General features: G+C 42.0%; 1 protein-coding gene and 1 long non-coding RNA gene across 7 annotated transcripts in view; one reads left to right on the forward strand and one right to left on the reverse strand.

Moving 5' to 3' along the window:
• Positions 1-15,351, forward strand: part of sfswap (splicing factor SWAP) — a 95,917-nt gene that overhangs the window by 69,952 nt on the left and 10,614 nt on the right. The gene's annotated exons all lie outside the window — the stretch shown is intronic.
• Positions 9-15,351, reverse strand: part of LOC118241553 (uncharacterized) — a 39,419-nt gene continuing 24,076 nt past the window's right edge. The window contains exons 2-7 of one of the 5 annotated variants that reach the window (XR_014124851.1): positions 13,640-13,786; positions 4,821-8,198; positions 3,546-3,692; positions 3,133-3,318; positions 2,567-2,639; positions 9-2,416 (exon numbers count right to left, since the gene is read on the reverse strand). This is a non-coding gene — a long non-coding RNA (uncharacterized LOC118241553). Of the gene's footprint in view, positions 2,640-3,093; positions 3,319-3,545; positions 3,693-4,820; positions 8,199-13,639; positions 13,787-15,351 lie in introns of all 5 variants that reach the window. The other 4 variants (XR_014124850.1, XR_014124848.1, XR_014124849.1 and 1 more) reach the window with 4 other exon arrangements.

Consider the following 15,351-nt stretch of genomic DNA (forward strand, 5'->3'; position numbering starts at 1 on the left):
TCAAGGTCAACAGTCTTATTGGTGTTTTTATTGCATTGCTTCAGTATGGTGTTTTAAAGAGCTTGCCAAATCACTCTCCCCTTTCATCTTAATTACACCATTCTGTCTGGGTCAATTCTCAAGGTGCCCTTGCTTGAGAACTGCTGCCTGGAGTGCAGTTTCACGTCAGCACTTGTTGAAGTCGGCATCAAAAGTCTGACCAACTAATGGAAATATGCTGTTTTATCCTGTAGCAGAAAGACTGATGTGATCACACAAAGTACCTCTTTTTGGGTTGAGGGTAGGTATGATGGAGATTTGTATGATGATTTTACAAACGCCATTTTAAGGCTCACATTAATATTGTCACAGCAGTTTTCTCTTTGATTTTTGGTGATACCACTCTGGTTCAAGCAAAGTGAGTTATTAAAGCATAAATGCGAGTCCTTTCCCCCATCACGCAGGCTCGTCTTGGGCAGTTCAATCGCTGCTGGCTCGGAGAAATGAGCTGAGCCAGACAAGGAATAGATAATAAAAGCAGTCTAAAAGGCAGCTTCACTGACAGGATGGCTAATGCAGGATGAGACCGAGGCATCTGAAGTGTGCGCAGAACTAGAGGGATGCTTAGCTGCTCTGGTCTACAATCATATCCTTCACCTTTCATCTTGCTCAAGTTCTGCAGATGGGTTTAGATGTGGTAGCACTCTTAGATGTAACAGATTACATACAAGGTAATAAAGGAATTGAAGGCTTATGTCTTTTGCCTTTTGATAAAGGAACAGTGACTATCCTTTCTGCGTATAGCAAAGATTAATTTCTTCACTCCCATACAAATCAAATGCACTTGTTTTGCACTTGTAACACCTGAAAGGTCTTAATTCCTAGTACTAGATGGAATAGGACTCCTCCAAGCAATCTACCAGTTCGACTCCCCTTTGTTTTACATCGTTCCGTTTGTCTGGGTTGAAATGGTGCTCACATTTATTTTACGGGAATCCGAGTTAACGTCAGTCCTGTTTCGTGAAGCACAAGCATCCGTAGAGACCGATTGTAGTGGGGCGGGAGATTAGTCTCACAGCTTGAGCAGTAATGCTGTGTTCCTTCTGCCTGTTGTTGCCATAACGCCCACCGCTTCACAGGTTAACGACGGCTGCCAGTGCTGCCCACCACACTCCGGCCCGCCCCTGGGGACGGGCGTCCCTGTGCCCATCCCCCTGCCCCTGTGCGGCTACAGCGCTGAGTTTAATGACTGCTGATGCTGTAAACCCAGGCTGACCCAAGTGAGAGATGAGGGGCTTACGATCCACTGTGGTAGGAACCCTGTCACCATCCTCCAGACAGCCAGATAAAATGAGACGTTTTTGGTGAGAACTTTAAATTGAGAAACCGAAACACTTGGCAATATAGCAGGACAATGGCAGGAGCTTCGGGCACGTGGTATGTGAGATTCAACATGCAGGAATATAAAAATACATGTGGAACTGGAGCATTTCTGTAACGCAGGCACGTGAGATTCCAGTCCTGAAGGGCTGGAGCTCAGCACAGTTTTGTGATTTTTTTTTTTTTTTCCATACACGGGATCTTTGTATGATACCACACTTGACTGATCTTAAACATCCAGCAAAGGGCGAATGAAAGGAGCAAGCTAGAAGTAGGTTAAAACACTGCTTAAAATCCAGCTGAACTCTCCGAGGACGGTCTGGACATGGTGTCGATATTGAGCATGTGACTAACTTCTATCCCTGCCTCCCAGACTACTGCATCACTCAAGCAGAACTACACATATTGGTGCAAACAAGAAAAATCCAAATTTAACCCAGCATGAACTGAGCACAAACACATAGTTTGAATGAAAGCTGTGTGGGAGGCACAAGCAGAATGGGAGAAATACTGGTCCATGCAGAGATTGAAACGTCACTAATTCTTCATACTTTGTACATGCTTATTGTGTGCCCACAAGACCAACATTAACCTAATTAGAAAGCCATAACAGGCTTAGGGTCCCTATGGAATTAATTACCAGGTTTAGTTTGAGCAAGGGGATTAGCAAACTGTGTTGACACCACCGATGAAAAATTCACAAACCTGAGATTTCAGGTCCTCTCTCTCTCTCTCTCTCTCTCTCTCCTCTGCTCATGCACAGCAGGTATGTAAGTGGAACGTGGTCTTTGATGCCCACCCGTGCACAGCCCTGAATGTGCTTGTTGACTTGAGGTAAGCACGCCTTCAGGCTGTCTTTGCTCCGACCGGTGTACAGCTACACTTGTGCTGTCATTCAGGTCACCTTAGTCGCGGAGATGAGGGACTGGCCCCCACGAGCAGTTCAGGCGCCACTTTGGGGTCCATTTAAGTGTGGGCAAAGCGCTTGGGCGGAGGGTTGCAGTGAAGCTCAGCTGAGAGAGCTGGATATGATTGAATCCAGCCTTGGCTGCAAGTCCTGCAGAGGAAATGAGTCTAAAAATAATGCAATTGCAAGGCACAAATCCATTGTATATGTCTCTCCCTATTACCTTTGTGCATTTGGCTGATGTGAAAGAACTTTATCTCCAGGACAGAAACTTTTAGAAAAGGTCAGGGAAAAAAATACCATTGAGCCTAACTGTCACCATCTGTCCAGGTGGTTTGGGTTTTAGTACTCTCAGAGCTATGGACCAGCAAGGCTAGAAAAGAGAAAGGAGAATTAAGAGATTAATATATATGGTTATGAAATGTGGGTGTTGTGTGTCTGCCTGTGGAGTGAAGATTACAAGTGAAGTCTGGGAGATCGTGTTTTCACTGGGGTCATGTTTGATGACGTCTGACTTCTCTCTTTCCTGCAGCATCTGGTTCTGATTGTGCGATGCCTGGTTTGGTCTGGTTTCATCTAGCTCTGTTCCAGTTTGGTGATGTAAGGGAAACAGTGTAAAAATGAGACTGTACCAAAGCTCTAGCCAACGTCCCTTTGATCTTGCCTCACTCAAAGACGCCGAAAAGACTCCCACGCATGGTTTAACAGAAAAAATAAAAGATAACTCTGAATGGGTGGTGTTCACACAGTAACGCGCCGCTGAGAATGGCAATCTTGAATGTGCCTGACTGTGGCATGATTACAGAGCAGTGTGTGGCATGATTTACCTGCATGGGGTGCCTTTGTGTTTGGCCTGTGCCACACACCTTGCTTTTATCAGAGAGAAGAATGGCCTCATCAACTCCTGCTCAAACTCCGTCATAGAGTTAGCGCGTCCGTGAGCCCTGTTCGGTTCCGCCTGAGCACAGCGGGCTCCCTATGCTTCGCTGCCTCCCTGTTCTCTCGGACGGGCACGTCTTCTGAGCAGGGAGTATGGAGCTCGAGCTCAGCAGCTTCAAAAGTTAAAAAGTATCATAAAGCATAAGCACTTTATTTTTTATTTTTTATAGCCTGAATTACTGTAATGGTTCAAAATAAATACAACTAGAAACCATGGCAAATCAAATAATTTCTGAAAACCCCACGCAGTTATGCTAGACCGCATTCATGCCGAACAGAATATTAGAAAACAAATCATTCAATTGTAAGACGAGAATAAGAAATTTGTTTTGCTTTATACTTGTTTCGGATTCTCTCTCGTTTGCGAGGCTCCTATGTTGCCCCCGCCCTCGTACACGCAGCCGCTCAGCAGAGCCCGGCTTCAGCTGCTATTCTGGCTTCCACTGTGCCTGAAGTCAACCGTGTCCATATGCTTCAGCTCTTGTCCCTACAGAGCAGAGAGGGAGCCAGTGGGCAGAGTGCACTAATCCTCTCCTCTTAATTGGCCATTGTGTGCGGCTGTTTGAGGCCAAACTCCGTTTAGGGCTCAGCTGGACCCATAGGTTTTTGTTTGTCTGCGAGTTTTTGTTCATTTATTTTATTCCAGTGACCAGGTGCTATTGGTGGGGGAGCCTCAGGGATCGGGGCGGTGGATGATCCTGATCTGTGTGGGTGCTGTGTGGCCATGGTTAGCGCGGCAGCTGCACTAACACACTGGGCCAGTGGAAAGAAATCAGATTGGACTGACCACAAAAGAAGTGAGGAGAGTCCTGCAATTGGAACTCTAATTATAACTTGTTGTACTTACTTTCTTTGTTCATTAATTTATTTCTGTGTGTATTTGTTTAACATCTTATATCAAACACCATTAATGAAATATGGCTGCATGGACAAATATTTTGTTGTAATTATATTGCCACATTTTGCAATTGTAATATGCCTTGCATATCACAGTGTGAAAGTATGAAATTATTTACATTTCTTGTATCATAAGAAAAGCCTTAATTCATTAAAGAACTCATAATGCTCATAAAAAGTAATATATATCAAATGCTGCATTCAGCAAGTTGTAAGCACGATGTAAGTCACTCCCATGATATGCATACTGTATATTGTTTATAAAGCAGAGAGCAGAGTGCTGATACCTGTGTACTGGTACAGACTGTGCATTCTGATCTGACACACACATATATATATATATATATAGCCTTGATGTAGCCTGTCACTAATCTTTTGTTTGTCATCTGAAAACATAATGTCAACTATGATACCTGAGGCACAGTAAAAATTAACTAGTTGAACAGCTGAACATAGAAGAATCAGACTCCTGTGCACCATTTGCACCATCAAAGTGGATTTGGTCTAATTCTTGAATGGCCACTGGGGTAGTAGAGCAAAGCTATGGAAATACTGTATAGAGAATCTAACATTACTAAGTCCTGCTGGCTGTAAATCCAGAAGTAATATTTTCTGAGAGGTTTCTGCGAGGAGATGATAGGATTTGTGTGAAAAGATATACCTGCCCTTGAATAAAAGAGAGACAGAATCCAAGCCCACTTAAGTGGATTACACTTACTTGGTGCGGGTGAATCTAATTTGAAGAGCAGAAGAGCAGGATCGCGGTCCTCTCCCTCATAAAACGACAAAGCAGATGACTGCCTCATGCAGAGCTACAGCTTAACTCCGACATTATGAGCATTCAGGGAGCACGGAATAGGCGTACATGATTGGATGGGGTTTCTGGCTGACCTTTAGCCTCACATCTCAGCTTCTCCTCCCCTCAGCAGAGCTCTAGTCTGGAGTGGCGGATGGCCAGCACAGAGGCCGCCTCCCCCGTGAGCAGCGTTTTAACGGGATTTCTCTGTGGAACGTGCACTGCTCGAGGCGCTGCACCCTGTTAGCCTCCATGTTCTGCTCCTCCTCTTCTGAACCATGGCCATTATAAATAAACACCAGAGGTCGAGACCTGTCTATGCACAGCAATGACTGGCATGTCCCAGCAGCCTCACTGACACAGAAAACACCCTGTAGGGTCAAAAAGCATGACATTATTAGAGCGACACACTCTCCGGGCACAGTCACAGCAAGCGATAGCTGTGTTTAGTGAATGCCACTGACACGGCTTACGAGATCCTCCTACAGAGTTCTGCAGTGAGACTCTGCAGCTCTGTAGGGGGAATACGCTCTTCCGCCAGACATGAAACACACCGCGCCAGAGCAGCGCCTCCAAGGAGCCTGTGATCGTGTTCTGGAAAGTAAGGGAGACGGCCTGAGCCAAAACGGACCCCGGAACCTTGTCCGAAGCCGCCGGGGGGCTGCCAGAGGCCCGGCCCAGCCCGATGGACCCGTGCAGTATAATGAGAGGGCAGCCCTCAAGGAGCAGCTCATTATCCCCAGTAAACACGCCAGCTACGGTGTGGCATAAGTGGTCTGCGTCTCTGGTTTCTAGCCTGTGCCACGCCTGACAGGTTTTTAGCACATTATTGGGCCCACGTGTGTGAACACACTCTACAGGGGAAAATTCATCTGTGCGTGTGGAATACAGCCATGATTGGCTTTCATACTCGTCAACCGACGAGGCTACAAGGCTTGGTACAGCTAACGGAGCTGGTGGGGAGTGCAGGTGTGGCTTCTAAAAAGCAGCTGTCATTTACTGTCATCAACTCATTTCTTAAAAGTTGGACCAAACAAAACTTCTACATAGTCACAGTATGGAGAAAACATCTCATAAAAGATGCACTAAACAATGCACCTTGGTATTTATTATAATAATTGTCTATATAATGAGTGGTTGTGGTCTTACTTTGTTGTGTAGTGCTGCAATCCTACTGCAATTTGATAATTATGGCATTTAAGATAAAGAAACTCCAGTGAGTTTAATGCCTAGTAGCACCACATTAGCTTTTACCTTGTTATTTGGAGACAAGTGTAGGTGTACTTCTTTTAATATGCTGTAGTTACATAGTGAGCTTATTTTTGCTGCTAAAGAGGCAAATCTGCATGGCGGTAGACTCCTGGAAGTCAAACTAAGGTTTTCAGGAAGCGTTCAAGAACCAGGCTGTGTTTGCACGTGCCCAGTGTTTATCTCCCAGCATCTGTCAGTAAGCGGGAAGTACTTTTATAGCTCGGCCATTTTCTAGGTTTTCGTTCACAATGGCACGTAGAGGCAGTAGGGTTCCCATTAAGCTGAGAAATGGATCTGTATTCCTTCTCTCACAAAGCTGGCCCTGGGAGATTCTTTGCTGGTTCTGCTGTCCACTGTTTAACAGCTTTTACTGAGTGGCCCATGAGTCGCTTTGAAGGTCTGCTGTTCAAGCTTCAAGGAAAAGAAAATGTTCCAGCCACCTCACTGCACCCACCAGCTTCCGAAACAACACTATTGTTCAGGAATTCCAAATCTGTCTGTCTGTCTTCCACATAGGGACCATATTTTTTGTTGCTCTGGACAAGGCTCTAATTCCAGGCTTAGATAAATGAACTCTCTGTGAAAGAACACCAGCCAGTAGGATATGGTTCCTTTTTTCCTCTAGGCTTTGTAGATGATCTAACTGACTGAGTTTGCTATATGTTTTGAACTAATTACAAGACAAAGGAACATTCTAAGAATACGTTAATAAAAAATGTTACCTGGTGATCAGAAATGTGCTCTAATTCTCAGGTGCCTTTTGTTGTCTCTCTGTAGAAAAATCTGGAATGCCCTTGAAGCTTGAGAAATTTGCTTTGTGTTCAGATAATTCGGCTCATTTTTGTACACTTCAAAATGTCCCCAACAAGCATTCTCCTAGCTTTTTAGATCACAATGCTGTAAATGTATTTATTGGGTGGAGTAGCTAATTAGTGAATAGGAAGAAAGCTTCGATGTTAGCATTTTGTGAGTTAGTGAAACCTTTGAAAGCCTCCCTATCCTCATTTATGTAGAGCTGCTGTGTTGGAGTTTGGTTTTTTTTAAACAAGGATGAACTCTCTACTGAAACGTTTCTCATACATTTATCTGAAACTTATAAGATAAAGCAGGCTGACATGGCTGGCGTGCAAATATAACTATTGGTAGTGGACAAAGATTTGTAATTAAATTCCCCAGACACAGGAGAGTTCTGTTTTGGTGTCAATGCCAAAAGTCATCTCTGCATGTCACACTTTTAGATCTTTGTTGTTTAAAGAGGCATGCAAAAAAAAGAGAGAGAGCGAGAGAGAGAGAGAGAGAGAGAGAGAGAGAGAAAGAGAAGCAAGCAGTGCAACTCTTGCTTCCCAAAGGGACCGAAGTCTTGTGTCCCATTTCCCAAAGGACCCAGCCTCAGCTCCTCAAGACATGAATACATTTGTTTTCTGAATTTCAGATACAAGGATATAGGTACCAAGTTTGTGCATCAACACAAAACAGCTCTGTTCCATCCTGAAATCACAGGGGAATGTTGTAATGATACAAAAATATACCAATTATTACATGCCATGGAGCACAGTGCAGAAGAATGTCTCATGCAGCCAGATTCCTTTAGTAACATAACTTCAATCAGTAGTTAGAAGGTTGTAGGGCAGATAATCAGTCATGTGAAAATAAGCATAATGTGGCACAGCCATCAAAGCCAGCTGTTTTGGAATTTGTATCTATCTGTCTATCTAAAGCATCCGCCAGGTGTGGGGTTCTAATTAAAAATAAAATTAGGGAAGACTAGCAGTCATAATTTGATTATTGGAAGGCTATCAGCCATAGTTTTATAACAGCAGACAGATTCATTGAGGGTAGCACACCTCAACTATCTTGCCATTATTGGAGAGGGTGATTTGAGAAACTGTATTTATGCTCAGCTTGAGTCTGAGACAGTGATTGAGAGGTCAGGTCATGACAGCGGTAACACTCTGCTTTGATTGCAAGCTGAAAACCAGGAGGGTAATAATTCAGTGTCCACTGACTTCCACATCTGATCAAGGAGGAAGTGCCACAGCTTGGACCCATCTGAAAGCAGAGAAGCATGGTTGAGATCAGCACAAGATCAGTCCAAAGGCAGAAGTTCAACTTAGATCGAGATCAATGCAAGATCAGTCCAAGTCTGAAGGCAGAAGTTCAACATAGATCGAGATCAACACAAAGATCAGTCCAAGTCTGAAGGCAGAAGTGCAAGAAAAGCCTTGATCGAAGAACTTAAAACCACAAACTGCCAATATACTCTAAACCTATGCTATGTTTTTACTGTTTACACTATTGAAGCATGAGAACCTTTAGCTGGCTTTTCTGGCATTATTCGAGCTGCTACACTATTGTATAATGGTCAGTGACTTTGGGTCCTTGCACCCTAATGCTTCAGTGTAAAGTCTTTGGTTTTGTCTTGCCAGACATGTTATGTATCAAAAAAAAGATGGTGCCAGAATATTTACAGGAAGGTAAACCAGTGAGATTTAGAGATAACACCTTACCAATAGCTAAAGGGCTATAAGAGATTTTTGGGCTATGTATTTACCCACCGTGGGGAAGGAATGTGTTCTAATTTAAAGTGGATGGCTGTGTGTCAGCACCTACAACTGACAAAAAAAACCTACAAAAAAATATTTAGAGATGGCAGTCCATCATGAAGCAAACTGACATATTAATTCATTTGATGTGCAAGATGGAAACAAAAATCCTGAACATGAATATGTAGTTATACCGGTTCTAAATTTACATGACTACACTAATAAAGTACTTCATTAGTTTCCACATTGTAAACTTTGGCAAGCGTCCTAACAAGTGATTGTAAAGAAGAAGTTAATCTGGAAGAAAACTAAGATGGGGGTCCACATTTAAAATGTTTAACTTTGGCTGTTTTCACAAATGTAGCCATATCCTGTGAAGTAGTCCAAAAGGGTAAACGTTGCATGGTGGGGGAAAATGACTACAGTTATTATTGCTTTGAATGCTGCATGACTTGAGGAACCAAAACAAAAACATCTCTTAATTTTGTCATAAGTGTATCACTTCTCAGAAAAGAGTGATAGACATTAGGTGGCATTAGAGGTGAAAGAAATGATTCAGTGGTCCTGCACTCATTGCACATTTGTTCATTATCCACCTTCTTTCTCCCACACTCCACATCATAGGGATTCAGAGACAAAAACAAAACATCCGACAGAGAAAGATTATCATTAAATGCCATTGTCACACATGCCATTGCATGCTAGGATCAGGTAAATTGCATTCGGTATTGTCATTGCCTTTGATGCCAATAAGCAGTGAACTTGATTTTGCTGATATGATTCCTGTTTCAAATGTTAATGCAATCAAACCATAATGAGCAGAACTAGAGGATCACAATGACCATATTGTCCTTTCCATTCCTGAGAGAACAATGTCTGTTAGGTTTAGGTTTGAGAAGCTGATTTTATGGAGAAGAAAGATCACCAAACTGTGTCTGCGATGCATAATGCCTACAGAGGAAAACTGTAATGGATGCTGTAGCAGGAGATTTGTCATCAAGACTCTGTAATTTATTTATATTTTATCAAGGATTTCAGGTGTGTACATTAATGTTCTAAATATGGGATCCCCAACCCTTCCTGTAGTGTTTAGTGCCAACCCACATCTAACATATCCCATTCAGCGAATTAAAGAGCTATGAAGAAGGTAATTAGCTAAATCTGGTGTGCTAGGTTTGCACTGGAGCTAAACCCTGCAGGAGACTAGTTTTCCAGGAGGAGGGTTGCTCTGTTCTGTTTAACAATCTGAGAAAACTGCAAATACACTGTGTGTGTTTTAACAGAATAAATAAATGAATTTGTTTAATTCTTGAAATATATGTAACATTTCACTGCAGCTCTAACACTCACTAAAGGTGGCAAAGCTAAATACACAATAAATACACAATAACGAGTGCTTATTTTCACTCTGTTAGTCACTAGAGTTGTCCCTCCAACTCCATCTTGCTACATCCTGGTCATATCCTCCAACTCAGTGCAACAGCTCCTGGTTACTGCCTATTTAATCCTTCAGAATTTATACTTTCATGGCCTGAAGCAGGGGTTTTGTCTGTGTGCTTGCTTTTTCGCAGTTTTATTTCTTCGCATTCCTCATTATTAGACTCAGTTTTGATCAATTTGGTTTCTAACATTGATTTGCCTGCTATGTTTTTGCCTGTTCACCTTTGACCCCATTGTTTAACGATAACGTATTGGTTGTTCCCTACTGGACTAAATGGTCAGTACATGCAGCTTACCATCTTCCATCAGTTACACCAGGACTGCCCCAGAAGCTCTCTGGACACCCACTCATAACTTTAATTGAAGAATGGATCCTAGCAATCAGATTAGCACTGATTAGCTAGCACTGATTATCTTATTTGTTCTGTTCTACATGTCCTGATATGATCAATTGCATCTGCTCAAAATCGATAATATAAGAGGAAATATTTCCATTTCAGTCAGTGATTCCTCTAATTTACCTACACATTCTGTTTTTCTAAAAGATTTGATAATGTAAATGAGGCCTACCACTTACTTTCTGGATGTGCCTTAAAGATGTGCTGCTGTTTGTCAGGCCGAGTATCTTGTCTAAAATAAATAGCAGTCCTTCTTGAACATGCTGCTATTAAACTTGCTGTTATTCAGCCTCTTTTGAAAAGCCTGGACAAGATCTCTCTGTCCTTGACAACCTTAGATATCCAATATCCAAATTATCTTTCCTATCAAAGGTTTTAGAGAAGGTTGTCCTTTCTCAACACTTTTCAATCAGGCTTTAGCGCGCACCACAGTGCTGAGTATGCTCTTCAATGTCTTCAGTTATTCAATAACTTACTTTTAGCTGTTGACTCTGGAAAGTATGTTGTTTTATTTTGTCTTTGTACTTTAATGTAGCCTTTGACACTATTGGTCAATCTATTTTGCTAGATCATCTGAAGTGTGGTGTTGGTCTCCAGGGAACTGCATTAAAGTGGTTTGCCTCTTATCTGGAAAATAGGACCTTCTCTGTCAAGGTAATTTTTTCTCCTCCTCAGTACCTGTTACCCGTGGGGTACCTCAGGATTCTATTTTAGGTCCTACTTTGTTTTCTTTATATATGCTACTGCTTGGGTTCATTTTTTAGAAGTGCAAAATTCCATATCATTGCTATGCAGATGCCCCACAGCTCTACCTTCCAGCTAAACCAGGTAATAATGACTATTTGCATCAAATTTCTGATTATTTGAAAGATATAAACTGCTGAATGTCAAAGAATTTTCTTAAATTAAACCTAGGTATAGGTGTAGACATTATCGTTTTTGGAAATTCTGACTCAGTCAGGACCATAGCTAACAATCAGGGGCCATTAACATCTAATGTACATACCCATGCAAAAGATCTTGGTGTTATTTTTGACTCTGCTTGTAACTTTGAGTAGCAAATAAACGCTGTTGTGAGAGGGAGCTTATTTCAACTTGAGTATAGCAAAAATAAGTATTCTGTCTTTTAAGGATTTGGAAATAGTTGCCCACACTCTTATTTCCTACTGAATTACTATTGTAATTTCCTACTGAATTACTACTGTATCTGGAAATCTGTCGGTCTAGTCTGTCACATTTAAAATTGGTCCAACATGCAGCAGTGAGGCTCCTGACTGGAAGAAAAGGGAGAATATTACGATTTTACTGGCAGCACTGCACTGGTTAGTAGTAAAATATAGAGTTGAATTTAAAGTATTTTATTTTATTATTAGTTCTTTAAAGTTTTGCATGGCTTGGCCCTGAGCTATATCTGCGACCTCCCCTGCTTTCATTCCACCTCACAAGCTCTAAAATCTTCTGGTCAATTGCGCCTTGCTGTTCCACACTCTTAGATGAAGTTTAAAGGTGACCAGGCTTTTTCTGTTGCTGACCCAAGTCCCTAGAATAATCTTCGGGTTTTTATAAAAGCATCCTCTACAATAGATGCTTTTAAGTCAAGCTTATTCTCTTATTCTCTCAGGCATTTGTGTCAGTAATCTGTTTTGTCTTGGTTGTTTCATTGTAGGTTTAACACCATGTTTTAATGTTGTGCAGCTTTAGTTATTTAATCATTTGTAATGGTTTATTTTGAATTGATATTGCTCAGCACTTTGGTGGACATTTTGACTTGACTTGATTTACTACTACTGTATATCATTAGATATTGTATGGCTGTATACTCTTTAATATTCAGTCTTGTTAGTTGACAAGCTGAGAGAGCTGAAAAGGAGTGATGCTTTTCATATACAGATGAAGAGCAGTCCAAGCCATATGACCACAAGTCAAGGACAATTGAAACTCTTGATTGCAAGCTAGTTAGTTTTGTTTTTGTTTTTTTCTTGTGTCTGTCAGGCTTCATCTTTGTGTGTGTGTGTGTCTTTCAAGAGTGTTGGTGATTGGATGATGGATCCATCCCACCTACGTGGCTGATTGGCATTACCCGTGGGTGTAGTGTTTAAAAGCTGAACATTCCGGATTGCCAGATGGAGCATGTGGGAGAAGACAGATGAAGCTGTTCAGTCGCACAACTAGTCTTCTTAAACTAGCTCTTTTTTGTACATCTCCATTTTGTAAATATGAATCTTCCTTCGTGCTGTTATTGAGTGTGTTATAATCGTTTACCCCTCACTGACTCGAGGAGAACTGACCCTTTTTTTTCGTTTCATCTGTTCTTTGGGCATGTTGTTTGGGGCTGGTGTGTACTTAGGAGGCATATTTATATTTTTGTTTTTGATGCTTTCAGGATAAGGCACAATTATGGCATGTGATCTTGTTGATGCTTATGCAAAAAAATTGCACTTGAAATTAAGACTTGTTGACATTTGAGTGTTTTGGTTTGATGACTGATGTCATGACCCAGGTGCATTTTTGGTGTTTGTTCTGTATGCGTGCTGTGTTTGTTCCAGATCTGTCTCCAGTTTCCTCCACTCCAGATCCATTCTAGGCTTCAGTCCATTCCATGCATGTTTGCACCACCCCAGACTCCTTTGGTATTTCCGGCTAGCCCATAAAAGGCCCTGCCCGGAACAAGATGGGGAGACTCGCTTGTGTGCTCCATATTCATTTGTTGGTAAACTCTGTATGATCAATCTGCCTCTTGTTCTGTGTTAAGACCTGTTTCTGGTTTAGTACCTTGAGCTCTGCCTTGTCCTTTGACTCTGGTTCCTGGTGAATATTTGTATATGGTGTGTGTTTTGTTAGTGTGTACCGGTAAATAGAGAGTGGCTGCCGTTAGCTTTTGGGTTTGAGTTTGTGTTTTGTCTATGTTATTTTTTTGCTTATGGAGTCAGTGTGTGATTGCATCTTTTGTTTTGGTTAGCTTAGCGTTTTTGTTTTAGTGTGTTTTTGTATCGGCATTGCTGAAGGTTCACCCATTTGTATATATTTGTATGTTGATTGTAAAGTACACCTGCATTTATTCCACTACTGTGGTCTCCTCTGGTTTTATATTGTATCACTCGCTGTTTACCTCGACTGCCCCTGTTGCGACTTCACAGGCTGGATGGGGTCATAACGCTGAGACCGAGGTTTGTTTTCCTTTTCACTTCCTCACTTTATTCTTGCTCCCATGCTGTAAAGTAGGATGCAACAAAGCCGCGAACTCAAAATATTACTCCTGAAGGCAAAAAAAACATTGTATGCTTACTAGCAATCTTTAATGAGACCAAAAACCTCTACATTTTATTATGCATCAGTTTAGTCATTTATTTATCATTCCTTGGTGGCTATCTGCCACCGAACTGATAATTGCTGAATTACATACTGAATGACTTTGGCTATATATATATATATATAAAATTTATTTATTTATTTAGTTTTTAATCAAGCCCTGATATAACAGTGAGCCAGAAGTTTTGCTTCTATCACTTCTCTGCAAACCCACACCTGAGCGAGCTGGCAGCCTAATGCTCTCCGCTGGGCCCTCTTGCCCTCTGAGTTGTCCATCATTCATTTGCTGCATGCAGCTGAATGGCTCTTGTCTATGACTACAGATTAAAAGATGTCTCTAACAGCAGATTCCTTTTAAGCTTGGATGAGCGGTTCCCATTCTCATCACATGGACGCGTGACCTCTTTTTTTCTTCTGATATTAAAAGGTCGGTGAGCTCTCTTGGGCCTGCAATATATCATTTAAGTGTGAATTTCCTATCAGATGGTAAAGATCTTTCTTTTAATTCTCTCTCTGAGCATCTTTTCTTTCTCTCCAGGCTTTCTGATTTATTTCCTTTTGCACATCAGCTCAATTAAACCTATCTGTCGCTCATTTGTTTGCTCTCCTTTCTGCTTCTCATTGTCAGCTTAGTGTGGTTTTAATTGGCCTGCTGCTCAAGGAAGCCGGATTAGTTAAATCCACATTAACTTTGTCATGTAAACCATCTGTTTTCATCCCATGCCAAACTGATGAAAATGGACTAATTAGGGTTCAGCTCGTACCGACTCTGGCAAAAATTACTCACTTCAGTGACTTTGCAAGACACTGAGCACGAGCGTTCATTTACATGTGAGCCCGAAGGAACTTCATTTGAAGGAAATAAATGAATGCAACATGGAGAAAGAGCAGAAAATGCAGCTGTCTCATTGGATGGCTGGCACTCTCAAAGCCACAAAGTAATGTGGGAAGTAAGCGATGTCATATGGAAGCGAGGGTGGAGAATTGTCATGTGGTTGCATACACACGTACAGTTTCTACCTTTGTCTCAATACACCACACACACTGCTCTGCCCTCATGATCAGATACCAATACTGCCAGTCTTGATCACAGACCAAAGGATGAAGGAAGTCTTGAGTTTGAGCATGTTCAGTCTAAAGGAGACAGCATTACATCATCATTTCCTTGCACTCCCATTCCTTTACGAGTCCAAATTGCCTCTGAGCGAGGAAGATTTCATCCAAGGGCTAATGCTTGCAGTTGGCTGGTGAGGGGATATCTGTATCTGCACTCTTTCATGTGGAAAATTACATGCCATCTCAAAAGGAGGCATTCATGATTCCTAGGAAAGTGAGAGGCGGGGTTGAAGCTGGCAAATGGCAAGGTGGGGACTGCTCGGATCCTCCTTGCTCCATTCCACACAGCTATCCCGAATGTGGGACACAACCCAGAGCCATATGATTCATTCCGTCGTCCATGTGCTCAGCTGGGTGATGCCCGCTGGTGCAGAGGAACGCGGTGTCTCTGATGAG

The sequence above is a fragment of the Electrophorus electricus genome, chromosome 8 (genome assembly GCF_041902795.1).
Source record: "Electrophorus electricus isolate QZ-2024a chromosome 8, ASM4190279v1, whole genome shotgun sequence".
Taxonomy (NCBI): domain Eukaryota; kingdom Metazoa; phylum Chordata; class Actinopteri; order Gymnotiformes; family Gymnotidae; genus Electrophorus; species Electrophorus electricus.